Consider the following 18,984-nt stretch of genomic DNA (forward strand, 5'->3'; position numbering starts at 1 on the left):
AGTGAATATATACCATAAAATCTTTCTGAAGACTGTGGAGAAATTCCTTGAGGAACTCTAAGAGGCTCCCCATACCTAAACAGCCTAATTACCTAATGACTTAAGTTGGAGGGGTTTCCCAAAAAGTTCATCCATAAATCGCAGCTCTTTATGGTGAAATAGATTCAACAATAATAATGATGATGTTTATTATTATTATTTTATTATTTTATTATTCACAAATAATGAAAATCCATTTGTGTAATTATGTACCGAGTGAAAGTGGCTTATATTTTAGATGTATTATGGTTAAGCTTTTAAATGTTATGTGTCAAATCCCAGGTATATCCTCACAGTTGCTTGGAAATTTTATTATGGGATAATGTAATGCTTTGTGTTAGTTCTGTAATGGATAGAATCAGGAAGGCAAGAAAGATGAGTAATTGGCACTCTTAGTTCAAGCAATGGTGCAGAGGTTATAATATCTACCTTACAGTATTTGTGAGGTTTAATTAAAATAATATTGGAAAAGCTTGGAAAATGCTAGTACAGAATAGGCACATCGTAAATATTAGCTACTATTATTATTTGTTATGTCCATGATCACCATCGTTTTGTCATCATCATCACCCCTCTTTGAACCATATGTGGATAGTGTTATTATGCAGATAATAACCATGCAGCAATTAATGAGGCTATTGGGATGGGACATTTTTGTGCAACAGCAAAAACTTCAAAGCCTTCAATGACTCCCCACTGCCAACTGGATAAAGCCCCAGTTTTATAGCAGAGTTTTCAAAATCCTTCCTAAAAAAATGGTCAAAGAACATAAGACAGAAGAGGAAATGAAAAAGGTCAATGAACATTGAAATAACATTTGGTATCGCTGGTACTCAATGAAATACAAATTGAATCAATGGCATGCTTTGCTTCGCTATCAAATTAGCAAAACTTTTCATTGTGATAATATTTCCTGTGGATGAAGATACAGATGAAAGGGGAAATACTGTGTGTCTCTTGAAGAAGTAAAATAATTTCAAAAAAATTAATAATATATATTAGAAAGTAAGAATACTTTTTTACCCAATGGTCACATACCTAACAATAATAATTGCTAGTATTTTAGCTAAGTACTACGCTAAACCATTTCATATGTATTATTTGATAAATAAAACTAAGGGAAATTTCCAAAAATTAGAATAATATTTATGCAGAAAATGGTCATCATGTTGTATTTTATATTGTCAGAAACTTAAAAACAATATTAAAACTCATCCATTAAGGAATGGTTGCATACACTGTGATTGGTTACAATGTAACCATTGAAATTATGATTATGAAGTCGGGACAACACAGAATCATGCATTAGTTACCATGTTATTTCAAAAAAAGAGCAATATACAGAATTGGGCATATGACTTGGTTTCATCTATACCAAAAAAATATAGAAAGAAGTCTGGAAAGAAGTACAATAAAATGTTAGCTAGCAGTGATTTCCTCTACATGGAACAATTATGGATAATTTAAGCAGGTTTGGCATTATACTTTCAAATTTTTTTTTTTTTTTTTTTACAATTAATAGGTATTATTACTTTCATCCTAGACTGTTTTTCCAGATTCATCTGATGCCAGGCCCCATAACAACTCATCCTTTGTAAGCATAAAATTCCTTCCCAATGTTTCCTTAGTTTCATTTCCTTCTTAACTCACCCTCTGAAACCCAGCTCAAACATCTCCTCCTTAAAGAAACTTTCTTACCCGCAGAGGTGCTAGGTTGTTGCTCTGAGACTCATTGCTCCTTGGTCACATGTTCAAGGCAGCACTTGTTACTCTGTCCTGTGCTACACACTGTTAGTGTGCCCACCTCACAACAGCCTGCCATCTCCTCAGGCCTCTCTAGCCCCAGCCCAGCACCAGGTCTGTTTGTTGGACAGACAGATAAGTTGGTGGGGGATGAACAAATGGAAAGGCAATTGAATAATAACATCATATTAAGTAACTCAAAACCATTCTGCACTTCAGAGACTGGCTGGAGAAAAAGTTGGTGATGAGGAGTCTTCAAAATAAGAAAGAGGGATGTGGAAAGCATCTAATACTCCTTCGTTGAATAAGCTCAAAACCAAGTTTGGTAAAATCAAAAGATCTAAGACACAAATTCCTTCCATTAAAAAATTAGGATGATTTTAATTATGGGAAGAAATACATAAAAACCTTTGAACTGAAGGTTTAATTTCCATAGTTGGCTTTTTTGGGTAAAAAATGGGGCATGACTGCCTTATGTTTTTTTTTTTGTTTTTTTTTTGAGTTTTGAAACTGTTTAAGAGGCTTTAAGCAGAGGCTGATAATGAAATAACTTCTGACTGGAGAACTGGGAGATAAAGCAATTCTTGGAGTGTGATACAGACAGCAATATTTTTCATAGTGTCCAAATATTATTTTTCATCAAACCTGTAGAAAACCTTCAACCTGCCCTAATTTTTACCAATGAATCTAATAGACTTGGATTAAACTGCAGGGAAGATGAGAACATAAATTTCATTCCTTTCATTCCTTGTAATATTAGGGTTTGTATTCTTTCCTGCTGTAATAACCTCTAGACTTCAACAAAATTGAAAACCTTTAAATAGCCTTTCACAACCTTTCAGTGGAGTAATGAAGTTTTAAGTGCTCACTGGGGATTTTTCAGTTCAGAAAAACCTAAGCAGCAGTGGATATTAAAATCTAATGTTTACTTCCACTCTTTTACAGCCTAATGGTTTTTTCTGACAGTGTAATTTTTAAAAGGTTGGGTTTCATTTATTAATATAGTGTACTCATGCTGGAAACCTTTCTTCTTTAAGGACTCTGATGGGGGACTTATGGTTAAACTGCCAGAGGGATCAGCAGGGACAGGGGAAAACAGAGACCTGCAAAAGGACTTCTGAAACCTGCAGCCAAGCAGGTTGTTTTAGGTTCAGAAAATGGAGAAAAGTCCTCTCTTTACGCACGAAACCCCACAGGAGGTGAAAACACAAATGCAGATGTGGAGCCCCGTGTGCACATAATTGCCAGTCTGCGAGCTCCTGGAGGCCACACAGTTGCTCAACCACCAAAAGGTCTGCTCGGGAAACCCAGCCGCCCTCTAAGCTGCTGTGAGGGATGCTCTTCTTGGAGCTGCTCTACCAGGGGCCCGTGGGTGGGTGTTTGGAAGCCAAGGAGAAATTGCAGGATGAGCAATAGGCAGAGCCACAGTTCAGCAGAGAGAGGATGGGATTTGGAAAGATTCCATTTTATGTATTGTGTTGTTGAAACCAACATGCAGGGATAACCTGAGTGAGTTCCAACCAAGTGGTAATAAAAAGGGAAAAAAACAAATGCCTCTTCTCATATCCATAATGCCTTCATGTAGTTAACGGAAATTTGCAAGATAAGTACATTGAAGTGGCAAGGGGCAGGATTTATTTCCATTGACTGTGATGGAGTAAAGGTACTCTCAGGTATATACGCTATCTAGCACACTGCTTTAAATGATAAAACAAAAGTGCCACTTGAGGACTTAATTGAAAATAATATTGTAAATTAAAGGAGCTTGATGGTCATAAAGGATGGATAGTTTGGCATGTTTTTCATCTTCACATTTTACAAATAGATTTCTGTTCTTATGAGTGTATATGTAGCTCCAAAATTGGAATCGTACCCTAATGGATGTAGGCAATTTCAGAAAATGAAGAATATGTACTAAATTATTCCCTTAACAAATTTTTAATAGTATCAGGACTCACTATTACTTCTTGAAATATGTTTATAGTTTTTATAGAGAACTTAGATAATTCAGATAAGCAAAATCAAAGCTAAAATCTCCTATAATCCCAAAACCCATAGAGAAAATCAGTATTTAGGGTATGAACTTTCAGTAAGTTTGATTTAATCTTTGTCATATCATCATATCCTCTTGTATAACACAAATGTTACATAATATTTCATTGACTGTTTTGCTGTGAAATTTTGATCAGGACCAAAATAAGGGCCCTATGAATTCTTTTCCATTCTGCTGAAAAAGTCTTTAGTTGAGTAATTAACTCTAACTCTGACTGCTCAACCAAGATCCTGTCCAGCTTCTCCAGCTGGCTTGGTGGATCTCCACTTTAGGACATCATATCTTGACATGCCCCAAAGAAATCTCATCATCGATTTCTCCTTTCAATTTTCCATTTCCATCCATGACAGGTTCTCAGCATTTTACCTTTATTTTATTTCTTTTCCTCAGCCAAACCCTGCATCATATCTGTTCCTAAGTATGGTACAATCAGTTCTTTCAAACAGTGCTAGCATTGGTGCTGAAAGCTACTCTGAGCATTTATTCTGTCATGACAAGTCTATCGTCATTACCCAACTGAGCCCCAGCCTCATTAAAATAATATTAGCCCCTGAAACCTAAGGGATTCATTTCATCAGTTAGTCACTCAACAAATGTTTATTGCATGCTTACTATTGGCAGGTGATGTGCAGCCACTGGGGATGTGAAAATGTAATTGTACAGTTTCTTTCTTAAGGAAGTTACAGTCTAGTGGGAAGTAAGACTCTTGGCCCAACAACTATAAAATTATAATAACTCATTATATTGGATATATGTATGGTGGAAACAGAAAACAAGGAATGCCTATATTTCTATGAAAGACTCAAGAAAGTTTCCATCTTTCTAAAATAACAGTATTTTGATGTCACATTCTTATTAAAGAAAGCCCTAACGGCCTTCTGTAGCGTAAGGTACCAACCTCTCAGTTTGACCTCATGGCTTTCTATCATCCCCCTTTTCACCTGTTCAATCCTGTCTCCAGCTTCTGCACCCAAATCCGTCATTCCCACTAACCCACTTTTCATGCCCAATTCCATCACTGAGCATGCTCTTTCCTCACCCAGAATACTCTTCCAACTCCCTCTGAATCTTTAATCCCAACTATCCATCAGGTCTCATTTTTTTCATCCAGGCTCCCTGATATGCCAGTCGACATTCTCACCTGGCAAGGCAATTACAGTAATGTTTATTTTGCTTAACTATTTTGTGTGCATATCAGACATCTCTAAGTATACTATTGGATCCTGGACGAATTATCTCCCTGTATCCCCAGTACATGACACAATGTTACATATCTCATATAATCTAAACAAATACTCTTTTACAGGAACAGTGAATAAATAATTGTATTATGCTCTAATACATCTGGATTATTAAATTAATAATTAAATTAATTATTATTAATTAAATTAATAATAATTTAATTATGCTCTAATATATCTGGATTATTCAGTTAGCATTTTGTAACTGTATGTATCATTTGATAATGTAATCTTTACATCATCATTTCATGTATATCCTTCCCACCTACTCAGAGAAATGCTTAGATCTTCATTGACAAGGATCACTCCTTGAATTAACATTCAACAAATATCAAGTGAATGCCTACTGTGGTGTGTCAGACACTGTACTAAGTACAGGAGTCACATCTCCAGAGAGATGTGGGGTGCTGTGTATTGGAACACATACAGCAAAATCTAACATAACCTAGAAGATCAGGGGAGGCTTCTAGAGGTAATGACATTTAAAATAAGCCCTGAAAGATGAGTTGGATTCAGCAAAGAGAAAATGGCAAGTTGCAGAGGAAACAACAAACTCAAAGATTAGAGGACAAAATAAGCATGTTATAACTGAGAGTCTAGGAAAAACTCAAAATTCAATATAAAATGAAGAGGATAAAGATGGAGCTGGGAGGGAAAACAGGGTCAGATCATGCTGCAAATTTTGGCCTTTCTCCTAAGGGAAATGAGGAGCCGTTTAAGAGTTTTAAAGCAAATGGATGGTATGATCAGATCAGTATTTAGAATGTCCAGTTGGGCTAAGATTGAGAATGGAATGGAGGGGAGCAAGTGAGGAGTCAAGGAGGTTAGTTAGGAGCCTGTTTCTGTAACCCAGGCAGAAGATGATGGTAGCCTAAAAAAAGACTATTATGGACGAAATTGAGGAGAAGTGGAAATTAAAGAACTATTGAGAAGAAAGAATAGAGAGATCATGGCATCAGGACATAAAAGTCACTCAGTAGGTCACTGGATTTGGAAAGCACAAGAGTTCTGGAATCAGACAAACATGGTTCATGTTTTGGTTCTTCTGCTTGCTGAATCATTTACCCCTTATGAGGCCAGTTTGCTTGTTCATAAAATGGTGATTATATTTGGCTCACAGAAGCTAGGGAGCGGATGCACTTCAATAAAAGAATATGGAAAATAAGCTTCACACAGGGTTTATTATATAGGAAACTATTAATTCTTTCTTGCTTAGAAAAAAAAATTAGCTCAGAAACTACTTGCTCTTTTTCTTGCTTCTCTCCTCCACATGAAAGCAAATTTTGTCATCAGGATTAGAAACAATTCCCCAGGAAAAGCATAGCATGATATGGCCTTTTATTGGAATTCTCTCTAGGGCAGCTCTTTGGTTCTGTTCTATGCAATATCTACCTGCATGATGGCAGAACATTAGGAGCAGTTAGGCCAAGTGTGGCTCACAGGTGCATTGGCATAAAGCAGGAAATAAGGATGAAAGAGAAGGAAAAGCAGAGAGAGGAAGGGACAGAATAATGGAGAAATGGAAAGAAAAACCATGGATCTCGAGGAGGCGTAAAAATTGTCACCTCATTGCTTTCCCCAATTAAATCTTCACTTTGTGCATGAAGAGGATTTGTTTTGGGGAAAACTGAACATTTTCAAGGGTACAAGTTTCCAACAACTTGCAAAGAAAAAACATCCTCTTAGTGCAACTGTTACATGGCCTAACCCAGATGGAGCATATGTTTACATTTGAAAGGTTATTGCCAGCATTTATTTATCACTCTAGTGAAATGTTAATCTCACATAAATTTCACAGTTTTAAGTTTCAAATGAGTAATTTATACCTCACGGCAAAATAGTGAAGTTACCAGACAACTGCATTCATCTTGTATTCCAGTGATTAACTGTGGGTTTCTTTCTGTGCATTACACTGAACTTTTGGTCATCTTCTGCTTGCTGTCTGGCTTGTGTAGCTCTGAACCTTCCTAACTCTAGTGTCCCTATGCTGTTCCAGCCTCCCTTTCTTTGGGGGACAGTTCGTTCTCTGCCATTCCACAGTAATCCAGCTTGGCCCATAAAGTTCAAGTAGGCTCATGACCTGGAACCAGAGAGCTTTATCCCACCCTGCATTCATGTGTGCACGTGACCCAAGTTTGTGCAAACAGAGTCCATCTCAGGAGTTTTATATAGCCATAAATAAAGGCTCTAATTTCTATGGAATTACAAACTGAAAGGACCAGTCAACCACAAAAAGAGGACTCTGTTTGAGGCTGTAGCCAAGAGGAAGCAAAGCAGAGCTGAGAACTAGAGAGGGCAAGACAAAGCTCTGATGATATTCTTTGAGCAGCCGGATCCAAACATACCTGAATCCATCAAAGCCTCCCGTGGTTGAGTTTTATGATCCAATACTGTCCCTTTATTTTTTATTACGTGTCTATGAACAGGCATTCATTCACAACCAAAAACAACTAGACATCATTTTTGTATTCTATAATATCTGATATTGGGTAACAATGCCAAATGCTTATATATTGATTTAAAATATTTGCCCAGAAGTACCTAGGCAGCTTCTTTTCATTAGAATTCTATCTAGATCAGCTCTTTAACCCAGTCTTATCTCTCAGGTTTCTCAGAAACGTTGGTTGTACAGAACTTCAGATGAAGGAGATTTCACCCACCATAAGCTACAGGTATTTTCTAAAGAATACTTGTTACTGTAGAGACCCAAGATGTCAAGGAAGCTTGCAGTTTATTGGGATGCACACATTCTTTGAAGTTAAACCTGGACTAATAACCCTTATCAAACATTTAATAGTTACATGATTTTTCTTGAGTTAACAGCTATACGAATTCTAAGATCCCTCATCAGTAAACAGGAGTGATAAAGCATCCTCATTTGTGTGAAGAGTAAATGAAACCACATTAATAAAGTACATTCTCTTTGAAGGTAAGGAGTCTAATTTGTTCACTACATACCCCTAGGACCTAGAACAGTGCCTGACATGCATTAGGTACTTAGTAACTATTTGGATCAAACAGAAATGTCCAGTGCACAAAGCCAGGTTCAGTACATGCTAACTTTGCGTGGTAGTTATGACAATGATAATGAGGTGCATGTGGGCTACTGAATACAAGAAAGAAAGTGACATGGCAACCTCATAGGAAAATCATCGAAGCTATCCCCTTATGCAAAAAACAAGCCTTGTGTGCTGGTTTGAAAGGATGTATAGACCCTAGAAAAGCCATGTTTTAATCAAAATCCCATTTTGTAAAGGCAGAATAATCCCTCTTCAACATTGTATGTTTGAAACTGTAATCAGATCATCTCCCTGGAGATATGGTTTAATCAAGAGTGGTTGTTAAGCTGGATTAGGTGACGACAGGTCTCCATCCATTTGGATGGGTCTTGAGAAGTTTCTGGAGTCCTATAAAAGAGGAAACACTTTGGAGAATGAAGGAGATTCAGAGAGCAGAGCAGAATGACATAGCCACAAGAAGCAGAGCCTACCAGCCAGTGACCTTTGGAGATGAAGAAGGAAAATGCCTCCCAGGGAGCTTCATGAAACAGGAAGCCAGGAGAAGCCAGCAGATGATGCCATGCTCACCATGTACCCTTCCAGATGAGAAAGAAACTCTGACTGTGTTCACCATGTGCCTTCTCACTTGAGAGAGAAACCCTGAACTTCATCGGCCTTCTTGAACCAAGGTATCTTTCCCTGGATGCCTTAGATTGGACATTTCTATAGACTTGTTTTAAGTGGGACATTTTCTTGGCCTTAGAACTGTAAATTAGAAACTCATTAAATTCCCCTTTTTGAAAGCCATTCCATTTCTGGTGTATTGCGTTCCGGCAGCTAGCAAACCAGAACACCCTGACATTCGGAAGGCTGACAAATATATCACTTACTAGGATATTTTTTTACAACCCCTGCATGTAAATGAGAGCCATACTTTACTCACTAACCTGAATGAGCAGTAGTGAATGGGTGGGAGTTCGTGCCGGCTGCTAGGAACACAATGAGGCACATCAGTAATAACAACACTAAGAGTCATAGCCAAGATTTCCTGAGCATGTTCTTTGTGCCACTGCTCTGAGCACTTTACATCTTCGCTCATTAATTCCCATAGAAATTCTGCATGGTTGGTACTGCTATTATCATAACAAATTTACCAGCAAGGAGTTTGAGGCCTAGAGCATTTAAATAACTTGTCTGTGGACACACGCTGGGCAGAGGTAGAAGTTGAACCTGGCCGGTCTGGCTCCAGGACCTGCAGTCGCTGCGTGTTAAAGGACTCCTAAAGAGCCACCCGAAGGTGAGAACCAGGCTTTAGAGTCTGTGGTCTGATGATGGTTTGGTGGTGTGGTTACAGAATGTTCCATGTCATAAAATGAACAAGACATAGGAAAAATATCCCAGAATCCAAATTGGATTCTCTGAGCTTAAGATAGAGCCAGATGTAGAAGTGTGAAGGGTCTTTCTCCTTTCAAGGTCATTCTCCTCCCTGCCCTAGACTGCAGGGTTGGGGATACTTCTCGGCTAGGAAAGGCCTTTCCAACCATCTCTTTCCAACCCAAAATCATCCTTCCTTCTTCCCTCGATCCTTATCTCCACCACGTCTTTTTTTTTTTTTTACATGTCCTTTTTGTTATTGAGTACTATTCCTTAATAGAGTTTACCTAAACAACTCATGCAAGAGGGACTGGGTATGCTATTTGACACAGGTTTTGAGGAATTACTCAGCACTCCATGTCCTAGAGATGGCAGTGCTTCCACCAAACGAATGAATCTCGTTTCTTCCCAAACTATGCATTGTTCTTTTACTGTTCAGCCAGACTGCTGCTGCTTCCCTCTCTGATCTACCTTGGACACAACTGAAAGGCCAAGTTTTCAAATGCTGCTTTCTGAGTCACTCTCCTATTCTAAAATACTTGGCTGCTCACTTATAGTAGAACAAAATCTAAATTCCTTTAACTGGCATTAGATGCTCTCAAAATCTGCCTTGCCTTATCTTTTGGAATTTATTTCCACCGTGTCCTGTCTCACTGTTTCCTATATTCACCCGGGTGCATTAGGCTGCTCACCCTTTCATATCTTCTCCTCCATACCTGGCATCCCCTTCTCCTCATCAATTTCACTTGGTTCATTTATTTTCATTTTTGGAGCATTTGTGGTAGGCCACTCTCTTTCTAGGCCCTGGAAATGCAGCGTTAATCAAAGAGGGCAAGGTTCCTACTCTCCTGGTGCTTTTATATTCATGAGTAAAGACAACAGCTAAATAAATAAACACAATAATTTCAGAGAGTGGTAAGTGCTATGAAGATAGCAGCACAGGGTAATGTGGTTAAAGTGAGTGAGGGTGGAGAGGACATCATTTCATTGGGTGTTCAGGGGAGATGTTTTGGAGCCAATGAAGTTTAATTTGGGTCTAAATATCAGCAAGGAGCCAGCAAGCAGCTACCTCCAATGTGCAAATACTATCCATTCTCATTGCAATCTCAGCCTCAAATCCTCTCCTCTCTTCCCACCCAAATCCCTAACCCATACTATTTTTTTTTTTTGTATGCTGTATGGGGGCGGGTCACATTTCAGTATTTTTCCATGTGAATATCCCATTATTGCAGCACCATTTGTTGAATTTTTTTTGTTTTTTGGGAAGCACATGGGCCGGGAACCAAACCGAGGTCTCCTGCATAGCCCATCATGTTTTATCTTTCTTGAATGGTTACTACTCAGGTGTTTATGCACATGTCTTCTTCTCCCATTAGAATTTTTAATTTGTGAAATTCTAATTCTACTCTTTTTATCACCTGGGATCCAATGCCTATCTTAATATAGGCATGCAAATATTTCTTGAACGAGAGAACAAAGGAATGAGTGAATGAACAAGGGAAAGATGGCAGAATTTCATTTCACTGACAGCAAGGATGGGGAAGGCAGATACTGAGAATAAAGAATCCTAAAGGGCCACAAAAAGTGCCACAAAGCCTGGGAATGAGGCCAGTTCTCTTAAGAGAACGGAATTTATCCATTTCCAATTGGCCTACCTCGAAGGAGAAAGTCCTAATTTTTTTTTCCCAGTGATTTGTTTTAAGCTTCTTTCACTGGACATATTGAGCTGTTCTGATAGGGCAGGCTCCAAAGCCAAGGGAAATTCTTCAAAAGCCTGCCACCGTCTGAAGCCCAGGCATGCTTTGATGAATTCAATCGTACAGAGCTGGAGGTAATAGTAGTTCCAGTTTCTTAGTAAAGTTGTTATTCAATGAAAGTGACAAGCCTGACAACTTCATTAACAGCACTGACATTAAGCAACGTTGACGGTGTCTTACAGTTAAATAGGGAAGGAAAAATTGCAATTTCGATACATTTTAATCAAACTCAGTCGGTAGTCTGTGTCAGATCTGCCCTTGTTACTTGGCGTGTATGCTCCTCCTTTAAATGTGGCTGGGGAGATGTCCTCTCCCGGGGTGCAGCCCTCTGCATAGTAACCCAGGGGGGTTTGGGAGCCACTGCTGCCTGTGGTTGACGAGGCTTAGTTGTGAGCTCGCTCTGGCACGCGGCCTGCCACTCATGGTGTCCACAGACAGCCGCTGACTTTCATCTATGGAACCAGCATTCACAGCCGGGTGAAAATGCCCAAATGCAGCGTTTATTACTTTCCAAAACCTTCTTCTGCCTTCAGATGTTTTCCATCAGATGAAACACTCGGTTCTCCACTGAGAAGTTATCCGGAACACAGAATTCATTTCACTCCCCTAATTAACCCAAGAGAGTATATGTGGAGAAATAGAGCAGGAAAAATGTTGTAGGACAGAAGGAAAACATGTTTACAGTGTCATGTTTTAGCAACCGATGCAGTCCGGGGTTTTAAGGGAAATAGTTAAATCCTATTCAAATGTCTTGTCGAAATCACGTCTTTTTGAAATGGGATGAATGTAAGTCTTTGAAAATAATATAGAGGAATTTTCCATTTTTCCATTTGCTATATTTATGTTATGGCTATGACAATAATGCATTTGGGAAGAAATCATCATTTTGACAGCTTCCCGTTGCCATATCTTTCCTTCATATATTTTCTTTGTCAGTGCTTTGAATAAGTTATCTCATTGAATGTATTCTCTCAGTAAGCGTGTGTGATGGTTAACAAATAGCTCTTAAAGGGACACTGTAAAATAATTTGACATTCAGAGTTAATTTTCAAAGTTGCCCAACATGATTTGTTTGGAGAGCTTTAAATTTTATTCTTCCCGTCTGATCCCTTTAGTAACCTAACATATAATTTTTTTTTCAACACGGCAGTAACCTTTGACATTGAACCTGTCTGAGCCAGGTCACATGTCCAAAGATTGGTGCTAATGAATGCAGTTCTCAGGTGGGGATGAGCTGCCACCTAATTTCCCTGAGACATGCTGTCAGAGGGATAATACCAACATGTCCACAGTGACACGGTTGGGTCTGCTCCATTGGGAGATGATATATTTTTAAGACTGTTCGTGTCAAAAAGACAGTGCAGGCTTCTGTCAAGGACAGATATGCTCCTACATGAAATAAAATCTGTAGAAAGAAAATGCCTGTGAGAAATCTTTTTTTGCCTTTGTGCATTTCTCCTCTTCCCCTCTGAAGAGGTCCCACAGGACCAGTGCTAAGCTTCTCTTCATTAGAACCCAGATTTCAATTTCAATTTTAATTAGAACAGATGACTAGAATACTTACTATTCTCTGTTGTTTCTGCATAGAGCTAATCAGCAACTAGAAGCATGTTCTGTGTTTTCATAAAAAGATTAGGATCGTATTCCACAAAGATTTACCGCCATCCATAAAAATTATTTTATATCCTACCCTACCACTGTTTTAGTGGGTGAGTAGCTTTAGGAAGAGAATATTGTTTTCCATTTATATAGTAACAAAAACCAACAGAAAACTTGATTTTAAATACACATAAACCCTCCAATTTTTGTAAAAACATAACTTTACTAATAAACATCCCATCTACCCCTGAAATTCCCACCAGCATTTCCGGTACAATTTGGTATATTGCAGTTTCTACAAACTAAAAGGAAATGTCAATGAGCGTATGATACACAGTGTTCTATAACCCATTTAATAAACAGAGCTGAGCGATCATTTTTAACGATCAACACCTAAACTTTTGGCACCGTAGAGTTCTCAAAGCAATTGCAATAGATCAATCATTTATTTAATCAACTACTTAAATTTAAATTCATATTTAAACTCCAATATTATATTGCGTTTCAACTGTGCCAGGAACTGTTTTAGCTTGGAGAGGTGGGCAGGGGTTACAGCAGAGGATAAGACTGAGAAGGCCTGAGTGCACAGGGCTTATATTTTCTCAACTACTTAGGAATGGTGTAGGAAAGGTATTATTATCTGAACATGATAACTGAAGGAACGCCACAGGGCCTGATGAGTGGTCAGGCTGTGACTCACACACGTCATGTCCTCACTCCCCATCCAAGTTGGCGGGCAGCAGTAAAAACAGGTGAGCAATGAAAGGTCTCCTTCAAGATGATTCTTTTTCCTACATGATTACTGCAGCCCTAAAATCATCACAAGCACTGACAGCAACTCAAACGAAAAAGAAAACAAAATAAATCTCAGCCATTCTCTGGTACACATAATGCCTCACTCTCTCTTGGCAAGTTTTGCCCCCACCCCCAAAATGATAATAATTTTGTTTTCATTATAAAAGTTATGTATGCTGTTATAAAATAAAAATCAAACATACTGAAAAGAATGAGAAACCATTATCCTCTTTGTATGCATATATACATTCACATACATGTTTATTATTACTATTAAAATGCGATCATGTTACACATGCTGTACTATAACCCAAATATGCTCCATATTAATAAATACAGATCAAGGAATCATTTTTAAACCCTGCATAGCATTCCATTCTGGATATATATCATAGTTTATTGAACCAGTCTTTTAATAGATATTTGAATAGTTTCCATTTTAGCAACTAAAAAAGCTTAAATCAAATCTGTGCATAAAGATATTTACAAACTTGTCTACTTATCATACGGTAAATTCTTAAGAGTGAAGTTTCTTGAGTGTACAGTGAACACATTTTAATATTCATCTATCTCTCAAATGACAACTTCTACCAAGAGGGTATAGGGCTCCTGTTCCCTCATGATCTGGTCTTTAATCTTGGACAATATGACAAGGAAGTGAAAAATGCTATTTCTTTATTGTCATTATTAAGCTTTAATTTTTCTGATTAAAAAAATCAATGCACATACATAGAGAATTGGGAAAAATACGTAAATTCTCAAAAATTCAATTCATGCAATAACCCCACATCTCAGAGATAAACATAATCAGCGTTCTGCTATCATTACTCTTAGATAGTCATAATTTTTCATAAAATTGCAATCATGCTATAAATATACTTTTCTGCCTTTTTATTTTTTGAAGTGAATTTTTTAATTGTTAAGAACTGCATATACAGATAAAAGCAGACAGAATCAATGAATGTTTCCAAGGTGAACAAACCTCTGCAACCACAGCCCAGGTCAGGAAACAGAATTACCAGCACCCTCCCCCACCAAAAGTACCTGGCACACATCCTGCCACCAAAAGAGGTAACTACTCATCTGACTTCTATCATCATAGATGAACTCTACCTCATTTTGAAGTTTGCATATATGCAACCACACAGTAAATATTCTTTGTATCTGCCTTTTTCACGTAACAGATTCATCTCCATCTTTGCATGTAGCAGCCGCTTGTTTATTTTCATGGTTGTATTTCATTATTTCATTGTTATATTGTTGCATGCTTACACAACTAATAATTGTTTCTACTGTTGCTGGATATTTGCCTTGTTTCCAGTTTGGGATATAATGAATAATGCTATCCTGGCATTCTTCTTGCTCTTTTCATGCACACGTGTATGCATTTATCCTGGCATGTATTTAGCACTGGAAATGCTTAGTAGACATGTATTCAGCTTTGACTGTGCTGCCAAACAGTTTTTGAAAGTGGTTGTACCAATTTATACTCCCATCAGCAGCATGCGAATACTCAGTTGTTGCACATCTCATCAACAGTTAGTATTCCCAATTAAAAAAAAATTGTTTTGTTTTGTTTTCGTCATTCAAATGATAATTGGGAAAATAATAAAATATATTATTGAGTTTTGAATTTGCATTTCCCCGGTGGCTGAGGTGTTAATCACTCTTTTGTATATTTATTGGCCATTAGGATATTTTGCTCTTACGAGATGTTTTTCAAGTCTTTTTGCATAAGGACTTTTGGCCACTTTAATTTCATTTACCTGCTTTGTAACATTCGTGTTAATATGTATCCGAATCTACACACATTTAACTCCTCAATGACATTGTTTAATATAATCAGCATTTCTTTTCATTTTCCCTAGATATTCATCCTTTTTATTGCTCTTCATTCCTTCCTGCATTTCCTTCATTCCTTATAGGAAAAGTATCCTTCTGCCTGTGTTCCTTTTAGTTTTGGGATGGTTTACAATAAATTCCATCATATTAGTTCTCCAAAAATGTCTTTCTTTTTCCTGATTTATGAAGTATATTTTTACTTGGTAGAATTCTTAGTTGGCAGTTGTTTTCTTTTCTTTGAGCATTTCAAGAATGCCATTTTATTTTCTTCTGTCATCTGTCATTTCCTAAGAACAGTCTGCTGTCGTTATTTTGATGCTCTTTTGAATGAAATGTGGTTCCCCCTAACTGTTTCTACTTTTAAGAATTTTTTTCAGAAACTTGACTGAGTTGTCCAGCTTAAATATCCTTTGAATTTTTTTTCTTCTTGAGGTTCATAAAACATCTGCAATCTTAAGAAGCTTTCATTACTTAGTTTCATTGGTTTTGGAAAATTCTTAGCCAATATCTCTTTAAATCTTCTGCAATTATCTATGTTCTCTCTTCTGCTGGAACTCCACTTGCATGTCTATCAGCCTCAATCACACATATGGTAGAACATCTCACTGCATCCTACTTGTCTTTTATGTTCTGTCTCTGTATTTCCAATTGTTTTTTCTATCCATCCCTCAATCCTCTTTTCAGTAGTAGTTTGAATATCTTTTATTGAGTAATCTTCTAGTTAAATAAGTCTCTCTTCTAATGTGTCTAAATTGTTTTTAACCCCTTCATTGAGTTCTTAAAATCCATTATTCTAATTATCATACTCAATAATATCCATATGTTTATTATATATGCCAGCTCCCTGGGAAATTTTCCATCTTGTCATCTATTTTCTTGAAAATATTAATCAAACTGATTTTAAAGTCTATATTCTATTAAACTCCAATATCTGGATGACCTGTAGCTCTGTTTCTATCACTGGATTTCTCTTGGGTTTTGATCAGTTGGTCTTGGATCCTGCCATTTTTCATACATTTTGTGCAATGCCAGATAGCATAGGAAAAAAATTATGATTTGTAGAGAAGATTTACTATTTGTATGGCAGGTATTTACAGTAGGAGCCAAACATATTGTTTTAATTATAGATTAAAAAGCTTTAAGACCGAATATCAGTCTTTGGGGAGGCTAGCCTGCTTCTGAGTGTCCTTACTCCTTTACAGTAGAGTTTTTATCAGATGCCTCCCTCTTTGGTAGACCCTGAAGTCTTTTTTGTCAAGTCTCCTCAGCCCTGCAAAAAGACCAAAGGCTCTATTTCACTTTAAGCCTCTTAATCCCTGCTTTCTCTTTGGCTTCTTAGCATCTGGCTGTCTGCAGCTTGAAGGTTAGCAAATATCTTGAGAGGGAAAGCAGGTCTACCTAAATGTGTCTCATCCCCTCTAGAATCTTGTCTGAAAATTTCTGATATTTCTACACAGGTTTATTTTGTATTTGGTCAGCAGAGGGTTTGTCTGATACCAGCTAATATACTGCAATTGGAAACCAGTCTCTCATTTTTGCTCTAATTTAAATCTTTTCTTGCTCATTAATGAAGTTCAATATTTTTATTAGCTTACTGGCTGCTGGCAATATTTTAAAACTTAATTTTAATTTTTCTAAATAATACATATTAATGATTTTTAAAGTCAAGTTGCTCTGATACTGATAGTAACAGCATTTTCCTCCCTCATCTTTCCACCCTTAAGCCTGATTTTCCAGAGACACCAATTGAACTGTTAAATTTTATTACTTATTTTACTATATTATTATTTTTATTATCAAATGCAGATTTAAAAATAGTCATCTTATCCTGAAATTCCTTGATTTCCAATTTTAAACATTTTCTGATGACTTCCTACTGAAAGATGAGGATTTATTTCTATATAGCACTACCAAAACATAAACATTCTTTCCTCCTCCATCCTTTCAATAGTTACATAGCAATTTCAAGACTGATCTGGTGAGTTTTAAATTGTAATCTCTATGCATATTGTTTCTAGATAAGACATGTAGCATATATTTTCTTCCTTTTTATATGACATTCTATCCTAAATTTAATCAGTTTATTTTTTTATTGGTTTTCTATGGATTTGTCAAAAAATTTTCCCCCAAATTTTATGATATAGCAGAAAGGTTAATCAAATACATCAGATAAACCATCTACATTATATATGTTTATATATATAATGAACCAATTGGCTCCTAGGCCGGCAGTAGAAGTACCATCCTGGCAATTTCATTTGCTCCTCTCTCCTGGATTCTTATTTACTTGGATTTCATAGCTTTCTTTTTCTTGATTTACTCTTATATTTTTGGATTCAATTCCAATAGCTTCCTGAAAAGGGATGTATATGAGGTACTTTTTTTTTTTTTTAATCTAACAGGTTGGAATTTTTTTTTTCTTTGTATTCTGAAGGTTTTGCTCCACTTTTTCCAGCCCATGATGCTGCTATTGTGAAGTACAATTCCACCCTCTCCATCGATATTCCCGATCTGCGGAATGACGGCCTTCGTGTTTGTTTGGTGTTTCCATTTTCTGAGTTAGGCACTTTGTTGGCTCTTCCATTATGTGGATATGTCTTTTGAATCTTGTGAATTTTCATCATTATTTTCTTTCCTAATTTCCTCTCCTCCATTTCTGTTCACTGATTCTGGAACTCTTAATGACAAAAAATTGAACGCACTGGTTTACTTCTTTGCAGATTTCTTGAACTCTGTCTTCAACCTTGATTTGTGTTTGTTCTCTTTCTTGAGAGATTTTCTTACCATTATATAACTTCGCCTCTTCTACTGTTCTTTTAAAACATTGCAGTAATTGGATTTTAATTTCCAAGAACTCTTTCTGGTTTCTTAATATTTTTTCTTTTAAATAGCATTCTGCTCATTTTTTACTTATTTGAGGAACTCATTTGTAGATTTTATTCAGTTTTTGTTTTGCTCCCTATATTGTCTTTGCTTCCTCTAATCCCCTTTATTTCTGTTTGGTTGTTTTAATCACTTACTATAAATTAGAAAATTTCATTAAAAATCTGATTACCATTGGCTATCTGTACATAATTAAAAGTGAAGCACTAAACAGTTATATATTCATGGTTCAGCTTGAACTTGAGCACATCAGTGGGGGTTTTCCAAAGAAACAGAACCAATGGGATTGAGCAGTGGGTGCTGGCACACCTGAAGGCTCGAGCAGTAGGAGAGCCCAGCAGGCTGGAAACTCAAGTGGGAGTTGATGGAGTCTTGAGGCAAAATTTCTCCTTTCTGATAAAACTCAGCTTTTTCTCATAAGGTCTGTAACTGATTAGATGAGGCTGCCTCACATTATCAAGGATAATCTCTTTTCCATATCTGCAAAATACCTTCACAGCAACAGGTAGACTAGTGTTCGGTGAAGCAGCTGGGCACAACCGCCTTGCCAAATTGGCACATAAACTTAACCATTACAACTAGTGCATTTCACTGTAAGGTGACTGTGAGTGGTGTTGGGTGACCCTTTAATGTCAATAGCTGTAGGTTTTTGCTCTTAG

The 18,984-nt window shown here is 37.1% G+C and overlaps 1 long non-coding RNA gene across 11 annotated transcripts in view; it reads right to left on the minus strand.

The window, feature by feature from the left end:
• Positions 1 to 18,984, minus strand: part of LOC143642837 (uncharacterized) — an 89,413-nt gene that overhangs the window by 41,610 nt on the left and 28,819 nt on the right. For 4 of the 11 annotated variants that reach the window (XR_013155933.1, XR_013155928.1, XR_013155921.1 and 1 more), the window contains one exon: positions 13,324 to 13,643. The exons of 4 other annotated variants lie outside the window; for them this stretch is intronic. This is a non-coding gene — a long non-coding RNA (uncharacterized LOC143642837). Of the gene's footprint in view, positions 1 to 13,323; positions 13,644 to 18,984 lie in introns of those variants that run through there. 3 more of the 11 variants (XR_013155934.1, XR_013155929.1, XR_013155924.1) reach the window with 1 other exon arrangement.

This window comes from Tamandua tetradactyla, chromosome 7, assembly GCF_023851605.1.
Source record: "Tamandua tetradactyla isolate mTamTet1 chromosome 7, mTamTet1.pri, whole genome shotgun sequence".
In the NCBI taxonomy this organism is placed as follows: Eukaryota; Metazoa; Chordata; class Mammalia; order Pilosa; family Myrmecophagidae; genus Tamandua; species Tamandua tetradactyla.